Source organism: Pseudophryne corroboree, assembly GCF_028390025.1.
Source record: "Pseudophryne corroboree isolate aPseCor3 chromosome 3 unlocalized genomic scaffold, aPseCor3.hap2 SUPER_3_unloc_29, whole genome shotgun sequence".
In the NCBI taxonomy this organism is placed as follows: Eukaryota; Metazoa; Chordata; class Amphibia; order Anura; family Myobatrachidae; genus Pseudophryne; species Pseudophryne corroboree.
The window spans coordinates 503,191-513,167 of NW_026967518.1; positions in this window are offsets into that span (position 1 = coordinate 503,191).

Consider the following 9,977-nt stretch of genomic DNA (forward strand, 5'->3'; position numbering starts at 1 on the left):
AAAGCTAATAGGGAAAGTTAATAATTATCTGCTCCCTGCTCCACTGATCTGTGCACAGAAGTTGTTCTCCCCGGCTGCAGGCTCCCTTCCCCACCAGCTGCTGGCTTCCTCCGGCCTCTGCTTCCTCTTGACTATTGTCTCTCCCCGGCCGCTGGCTTCCCCCTTGCTGCCGGCTTCTGGCTCCCCCGGCTCACGGCTCTAGCACCTTGTCGCTCCATCCTCGTGTGCGTCCTTGTGTGTGCGCGCCCAATGTCACTTCCGGTTCCAGTCGCTTGATGCTCTATCTCAGTAATATGTTTCTCCTACTTACTTGAAATGTATTTGTAGTTGACTATGTGCTCATATTGCTGATTATACTAATGTATAACCTGTGACTGCTGCATTTACTATAATTATGTCAGTTTTTTCTGACTATTCCGATCTTCAATGCTTGTACAAAGCAGGGTAGGGTCGGATTTTATGTCACTTTAACAAAATTTTAAGTGATTACAGTCACAAATTGTGTAGTACACTGTGCAAGTGTCTGATTATTTATCATGTCTAAGAGCAGCAAGGGTGAGGAAAATACACTCACAGCAGCACCAACACTCATATCATGTTAGTCAAAGCTGGGTTAACCTCTCAGGATCTGGTTCAGAAACATAGTTTTAGCTTTCATCAAAGTCTTGACAAATTCAAGCAGGACACAGGTGCAAGTTGAACCCCCATGGGCTACCTTTTTATAGACAATATCCAGTGTAGCTGAGCAGATAATTCCAACTTCTGTACCAGGGTTAGGTTACACTATTAACCCTTACATGCAGCATTCCACCTGGGGTTTATCACATCCAGCAGGGGAAGCAGCAGCCTCACAACAAAAACAGGCTGAAAGGACAGTGGTAAGTAAATCACATAGACATGAAACAATATCTTTACAGTCTACACATGCTTCAGATGAGGATTCGTTGGAGAATGAAGACTCATTATACTCTGCTTCTGCATACGAAGCTGAGGCGGAAGGTCTCAGCTCAGGGGACGTATCTGAGTTAATTAATGCGATGAAAGCCATTCTATCCTTAGAATAATCAGCAGAGCCTGTGTTAAAATCCAAGTCACCTGTGTTTAAATGTCCCAAAACAGTCAGGACTGAGTTTCCTGGGTCAGGACAGCTGAAGGAAATTTATAGAAGAGGCTTGGGTTACACCCAGTAAGAAATTTAGAATTCCAAGGAAATGGAATTCCAGTTATCCTCTTCTGGCTGAGGACTGTTTAAATAGGGAGGTGGCCCCCAAAGTAGATACGCATGTAATTCTATTAGTGGGAATATCCACATTACCTCTGCCTTCAACATCATTAAATGGTGTCATGGATAGGAGAGTGGATGGTTTTTGGCAAAAAAAATATTTTGCCCCGTCTGGGGCAATCATAAGATCAATCAAAGCTTCAGCCTGGCTGGCAAAAGCAGTGGCTGCCTGGGCTGATGCATTGGAAATGGATCTTTCAATTGCATCTAGAGAGCAGAAATCTCACGTAGCACATGTCAAACAGGCTGCAATGTTTTTGGAAGAAGCAGCCTTGAATATGGGTACTATTGCCTCTCAGGCATCAGCTTCAGCAGTAGCCGCTCGCAGAGCAGTTTGGCTACGTACATGGAAAGCTGATTCAGAATCCAAAAAGGTTTTGGAGTGTTTACCTTTTACTGGAGATATTCTTTTTGATAAAGAATTAACCAGTATCTTGGAGTCAGAAGCAGACTCCAAAAAAGTGAAGTTTCCTTCCACATACAAATTCAAGCCTAAAATTCTGGCTTTTCAGCCCTTTCCGTCTCAAGTGAAAACAAAAGAAAACAGTCCCAATACAACAAGTCTGGTGTTAAAGACGAATTATAATAATAATAGAGAGTTCTCCATTGTGATGATATTCAGCATATAGAATTTATTATCAAAGAGGGAACCACTCCCAATATTCTGCACAGAGGAGCATGGACCAAGACAGAATTCATCAATGAGCCTGTGTCTTTAGAACACTGACTTTACATTATTTATACCATAACATTATACAATTATTCAGAGCTTATTTACACACAAGGCGTACATATAGATTAAATCATGGAGATATATTGGTTGATGAACAATAAGGGGAAATGCCAAATATGGTCAGATTAGCTAATTAAAGAGAGTGGTTTATCCATAAGATGGCAGACTTGTCCATGAATCTTGAATCTTCTATACATATTAAGTTCTCTAATAGTCTTTATTGTCATAAAGGTCATTCTTGTTCATAATAACGTGTTGTCTAAAGTGAAGGTCCATCAGATATTCCATGATATGTCCTTCTTGTTCTTCCACAAAGTCTCATACAATATCATTGAGCTCTCGTTATCTACACACAGGCCTTGCTACTAGCCACATAAACACCTAATCAAATGATGCTCAAGGATTGTGGGAGAATATTACTCTGTGCATAGTAACTCTATACTAAAAGAAGACACTGTTTAAGGGAACATTAGAATATCAAGAATCATAGCACAATTAATGAGACAATACAGGATATTTGATATAACTTCCAACATTCCACTGTTTTGTTTAATCTCTAAACAACAATCATATAATAAATCAAATACTCACCATGTGTAAATGATTTGTCTGGTGATGAGTGGAGTAGTGTGAGATGTGAGATAGAATAAGGAAAACCCGTTCTCTGGATGCAATCGCTGGCACTAGTCCACTGAGTATCGATGCGAAAAGTCTCAACCCTCCCGAAAACTTGTATAGATAAGAGAAATGGAAGAGGTAGCGACAGAACATGTTGTTTCTTTACCCTGGCTATAGGTTGAGGTTCTTCTTGCTGTGTGTGTGTATGAAGCAAAAGCATGTACGCACCTATTAAGTGTATATTTCTGTTAGTGTGATCATGTGTGGGCTACCGCAGTGTAAGTAACCGGGGTCATCACCATAAGATTAGTTTTTGGCTTTCTTTGGGGTGTTAGTATTTTGCCACACTGACGACCAAGGGCCGGCAGACATTTGATGCTTACATAGATTATGAGAATCATAAGAATTATCATCATGACATAATGTAACACTTGATATAGCCACTTAGAAATACTAGCTCCCATCCATCCAAAAAGATCCCAATCAGCCGATTGGTTCATGTGTTCCTGTAAATCTTGTAGTAATTTAAGCTTCTGTTCAATGGGATTGTAATTATCTGAGATATTAAAACACATTCCTTTAAATTGTTCCTATCCGCTACCTTCTCTGAGCAGTAACTAATCGATGGCTACTGGATATTGAATCATACCTTCTCTAATGTCTCTCATTTCTTCATTAATGAGTCCTATAGACGTGCTTGTAGCCTTTATATTTTTAGCTAGTCCATAAAAGTAAAACTTCCTAGGTCTATCACAAGTCTATATAGCAAGCCAAAAGGCATATCAGTAAGGGTATTTTTTTTATAGTAAATAAATTGTAAATCATAGTATTTTAGCTCTATAACCACGAAATATAAATAGATACTTTTGGTAAGCGTGTCTCAATTGATAAGTGATATATTTCTTCTTCTGCTCAAGTACATATTCATCAGTATCTTATCAAAACATCATTTTGTACATATTCCTAGTGTCATTATATCTTCATATGCCATGGTCAGTGTGGGGAACATACTATATGTTTATGTTATTTTCCTTAAGCCATTATGGCTCATGGTGTAGGGAAAGGTAAGAAAGAGAAGATTGTCTCTTTGTTGGCGCACTAAGATAGAGAGAAAATTATTAATTTGTATAAAATATAACTTTTAATGTTAATCATCCCCAATCGTAGTATATCAACTATCTCAGGTAATACCACCTATACAATTCTAGGTCCAACACATTACTGTGGGATAGATCACAATATTGAGCAAGTTATTCGGATCCCACAATATGTCCTAAATCCCTTACAGTAAGTCTGTAATCATTGTTATATAACCTCTAGTCGTATTAATGTACTGTAAGTCCACACCCCTTGAGTAATGATCCCACAATCCCACACTTACTATATGAATTGACACAAGTAGTACCACCTATGCAGTTCTATGTTCAATAGAATATTGTGGGATGTGTCACAATATTACATTTACTGTTCTATCTCTTCCCTTAGGATTGGATTATAATATATCATTAGTCCCTTGTGGTATACCTGTGGTCATTTTTTTATATATACCAAGGGGTGACAGTCACATTCATGTATGGTGTTTTACAGTATTGAGTGATTAATCCAGCCAAGGAGTTATCTATAGTCTCCTAATATTGGGGTATATTACCATTTCTCATTATGGGGTTCTCAACCTAATTGGTTGTCTGAACTGTTTAAATAAACAGCTCATTAGTCATTCTTAACATATCATTTCATTTGTGGATGACTCAAATCGTGAGATAGTTTAAACATAAATGAAGTAGTAGAAGCACATATCATGTAAAAGCCTGTTATTGAAAGGTGGATTGAAAAGAACCTCACTGTAGCCGATTTATTTATACATTGGTGCTTATCCAATTGCTACATACTCTGACATTGATTGTAGCTGATACGGCTTAAATCCTTCCCTTCACAGAGGGAGAGCAGGCTGCGGTGTAACACATTTGTTACAGTGTTGCTATGCAGTTCTCCTGCTGGCAGTACTGTAATGATGGGGTATATGTAATTGCAGTCGAATTGCCGCAAATGTCGAAAAACGGGGCATTTTAAATTCGACAATGCAATACAGTACTTTTCGACAAAAAAACGGACGTTTCAGATTGGACTTTTTGAAATTTGACAGTTGTCAAATTCGACATGTCTGCAGTGGTAAAAATGCGGCTTATCGACAAAAGTATATTCAATTGAAGAATGTCGATTCGACAACAGTGCTTTTCGACAGTCATTTCGTCAATTTCATTCCGCCTCACTTTGCTGGCGGAATCTAATAAAAAATGTAAAAACATGTTTTTTTTTTTTGTTTTTTTATTGCTAATAGCATATCTATTTATATTAGGAGGGATTATGTACCTGGTTTGTCTATTAGGAGCCACAAGTATTATTTATATATTTTTAAAAGAATATATATTTTTTAACTGACTAAAATAGAGAGAGCATGGTTTTCATTGGGAAGGGGTGGGAATGGGTTAAAATCAAGAAAAAATGCGTGGGGTCCCCCCTCCTAAGCATAACCAGCCTCGGGCTCTTTGAGTTTTTTCTGGTTGTAAAAATACGGTGAAAAATTGACAGGTGATCCCCCGTATTTTTAGAACCAGAACCGGGCTCTGCGTCCGGTCCTTGTGCAAAAAATACGGGGGACAAAAGATGTAGGGGTACCCCATATTTTTAACACCAGCACCGGGCTCCACTAGCTGGAGAGATAATGCCACAGCCGGGGGACACTTTTATATCGGTCCCTGCGGCCGTGGCATTAAATCCCCAACTAGTCACCACTAGCCAGGGTACCCTGGTGGAGTGGGGATCCCTTAAATCAAGGGGTCCCCCTCCAGCTACTCAAGGGCCAGGGGTGAAGCCCGAAGCTGTCCCCCCCATCCATGGGCTGCGGATGGGGGGCTGATAGCCTTGTTAAATAAAAGAATATTGTTTTTTGCAGCAATACTACAAGTCTACTACGGCTGAACGCGAGTAACCTCACCGCTGACCGCAAAGTTCCCACCATTGAAGATAATGGAGCGGCTATGTGCTATGCACGTCTGACAGGGGAGGGAGGGTATGTGACTGTCGAATTGTGTCGAATTTAAAAACAGTCGAATTCCAGCCAGAATTCGACCGCAATTGCATATACCCCATAGTGTGAACACAATAGCAGGTATATATAACATATAAAGCCTGTTGCTAAAGGCTAATTGAGGGGAGCCGTGCTGTAATTTATTGTATCATACAATGTTACTGTGCTGTTATCAGATGCTGCCACACTATTATAGTTTTATGTGGCTTGGTCTTTTCCCTTTCTAAAGGAGCTTGTAATAGAGTAGAATTAATTTAATCGTCCCTTGAGGTATTGTAGATATGATATATTTTGTGCTGGTGTTACTTGACAGAGAAATTATGTCCCGTTCTGTACCCTATAATTACATCTATTCCTGCTGTAGATGTTGTTAATATGCTCAAATAATCAGCAGCGTACACTTGTAAAATCCTGTTATGGGGAATACATGCATAAAGTTGATAATGTGCACATACGTGGTTACACATACACTATTACATAAGCCGCTGAGATACGTGATTAAGTGCTGCTGCAGGAATGTTTGTACAGGGTAATTAATTTAAGTAAATGCAATCACATCCCCATCCCCATGTGATATGTGTCCTTATGGCATGCTATATCGCATGGGATCTTACTTATATTTCTGACACTATATAGTCATTAAATTCCGTGATATGGAATATTAATGAAGGAGGCACTAATACATATATTGGTTAGGTCTCATGCCAATTAATATGCATACAGACCAGCTAACACAGGTATATCACCAGGGCCGGCTCGAGGGTTTTGAGCGCCCCGGGCAGGCGATGGGGGCGTGGCTTCATACAGGGGGCGTTGTCACTTACGCCCCTGTACAGTAGTAGCACCGATGAAATGATGTGCGGTGCGCGATGACGTCATCGCGCACCACACAGTAAACGTCCTCTCTACGAAGGGAAACTAGATGCTACGCGTCTAGTTCCCTTCATGGCGGGAGACAGCGGCAGCGGGGGGCGGACGGCACATCAGCAGCGGATCTTGCCATGGTGCGGCGCCCTCTGGACGGCGACGGTGCCCTTCAGAAGGCGGCGCCCCTGGCAAAAGTCCTGCTTGCCCGTGGCAAGATCTGCTACTGTATATCACGCAGAGCTGTAACTAGACTTTTTGGTGCTCTGTGCCAGAGAGAGAATTGGTGCTCCCCCTTACATTTTTCCAATTGGGACATAAGGCGCATGACTCGTTGGAAAGGGGCATGACAATGCTATGACATCCTTTCCACATTATATATATAATAGACAGAGAAAGCTTGTTGTTATTTAGTTACAATATCCTTTATTAATTAACACATTTCAATATACTGCCATACCCAGGATTCAAACCTATAACCTGTTGAATTTGAATCAAACACCCTACTCATTGAGCTTTTTGATCCTACATAAAAACTATGTACACTATACGAAGCTACTGTAAGATCATAAAAACATAATCAGCATTGCAATTGAGCAGATCTATGTAGTGTGCAGCCACACATGCAATCTCTTGCAGCCACACACTACATAGATCTGCTCAGCCGCAATGCTGATCATTTTTTCACAAAGTACAAGGTAAGCTTCAAATAGAATTCTCTAGCTTAGAATTATCTACCTTTCTATGCAAGGGCAGATAGCTCAATGAATAAACTGTCTGACTGCAGTGCCACAGGCAGTGGGTTTGAATTCCGGGTATGTCAGAATTTTTAAATGTAATAAAGGATAGTGTGACTGAATAACAAAGAAATCTGAAGTTGAGTTTATGAATGTTGTTTAGGTGTTAGCGACAGAAGGCGACAAGGTAGGAGACAGGTGCAGTCAGGAGATGCTGGGCTTCAAAAAGAGGGGAAGCTGCAAGTGAAAGTAATTAAAGCAGATAATTGACAAGTGCCACCAACAGCGCCCCCTAGCCTGCAGCGCTATGTGCGGTACCCCCTCCGCACACACCTAGTTATGGCCCTGATATCACGTATTACATTGATTCAATTACACTCATATGTGAGACTCCGTATTTCTAAGAAAGCCTATCATAGGAAATGTTCTCAAGGAGCCATTAAATCACAGATACGCTGTGCTGTGCTAGTTCCATTCAGGCATTCCACCACATGAAGTTTACTATATATCGCGGATAACCTGAGGTGTGTATGTGCTAACCTATCTTCAAGTATTGTCTCACTTTACATCTCATAGATAAACTAGATTGGTTGTCATTCATTTGGATATTTCTGGTCGTATTGTTACACAATTCTTTACATCATTAGATTAAATTTAAACATTTTTCACAGTGAATTAAGCAGGCATATCAATGCCGCTTTGAAACGCCAACCGACGTGCACGTTTCACACCAGCTTCTTCAGGACAAACCCGATTGCCCTACCTAGAATGACTATAAAGGAAAGGGGAGCCAATCACGGACGGGTGTGTGAGCATGTGATCGCGCATCACATCGTCCTCTCCAAGGCTCCTATTTACTTCTGCAGCGCTGATTGTCTCACACATGTCATGTGTCTAAAACGTCCAATCCTGGTAGATGATTCTCAGATCATAATAGATCCCGGGGATCAACATGAGTTAAATAAAAGGAGAAATTAAATAACACATTCAGCAGATGAGAATCTATACGTAATCGAATCATAGAGAATTTGTACTACATAAACTGGATTTTTGGGGGTATAATTACATATATTATTAAACGTTTAATTGCATATTATGATCTCTAGGATAATATCTCTCCATCATAAGATAAGTTTAGATGGAAGGGGGATCATACATTGATAGAAATCCTAGACTGGTAATTCTGGTGTTGGGATTTATTAGCTAATGCTGAGCATGAATATATTAATGGTCCTGCGGTTTAATGCTTATATTATATGTGTATGAGTGATGGTGATTTAAGAATTATGACCGTGATAGGTGCAAAACAAAATATTGGTCAATGACCTTAGAGTGTATACATTTTTACTTGTTAATTAAATTAATTATCAAAATTGAGTCGTGAGAAATATTATATAAATTAATGTGAATGTGCAGAATAAACAAAGCATGTGAAATGAATGAAGTAAAAGCTATATAAAATAAACGTGCAGAAAAGTGAAGGTGAAAATAATAATATATATATATATATATATATATATATATATATATATACATACAGCGGGTTTGGTGCGGCACTCCTAGCGGCTGTCACAAATAGGCAAAAGGGTCCTCGGTGTGGACAACGTTTCAAAGCAGTTTAATATAGCTTTTTCGTCAGGTCATATGACCTGACGAAAAAGCTATATTAAACTGCTTTGAAACGTTGTCCACACCGAGGACCCTTTTGCCTATTTGTGACAGCCGCTAGGAGTGCCGCACCAAACCCGCTGTATGTATTCATTCCATGTGAGGGCACCCAGTGCTTCTGTAATTCTAATGGGAGAGCCGGACCTACCTGCTTTTTATATATATATATATATATATATATATATATATATATATATACATTTATATTAGAGTATTTAAACCGATTGTGAGGACTCAATATGATTTTCCTATAAATTCCCTACACATATGGATGAATTTATGATAAGGTATATGCAAAAATATTCCCTAAATTACCACATCTGGTGAATTGTATATTGCTGTATGCTCTTTCTATATAGATCTAATCTAAAGCTTTGAGTCCTTCTTTATCAATATGGTTATTAATAGTATTTGTAACATATAAGACATATAAGTAAGATTTTGACCTCTGCAAGAAAAAATCTAATGAACGTGTCATCTACTAGAAATGTATAGAATTAGACAGATATCTGCCGACATATAGTAAATTTGGTCCCACAGTACCCTCAATTGAATCCATAAATGTGTGGGCACATCGGGTAAGTGATCAATTTCTCAAATGAAGGAATCCCATGAGAGCTATCGATTAATAAAACGTATCATGGTGTGCGTCGAGATCTTAATTACCCCATCATTGAAAGGTAAGTGGCTATTGTTATATTTTATCTCTTAAATCTCAGGGTATCATCACTTGAATTTGTGAATAAATGAGTGTAACAGGTAAGTAGTCTATTGCTCAGTAGGGAGAATTCCGGGTACACAATGGGTCACATGATGGTATGTATCAAATCACATTTTTACCTAATGTATGTTCAATCTTCAAAAATAAGGTAAGTGGCTATTATTTTCCTTTAGCCCTTTTGGATACTGGTATCCCATTAAGGATGCCATTGACCCTCAAACCTGAGAAGATCTCCATCTGTGTCCCCACCTCGGATGTTCACCTCA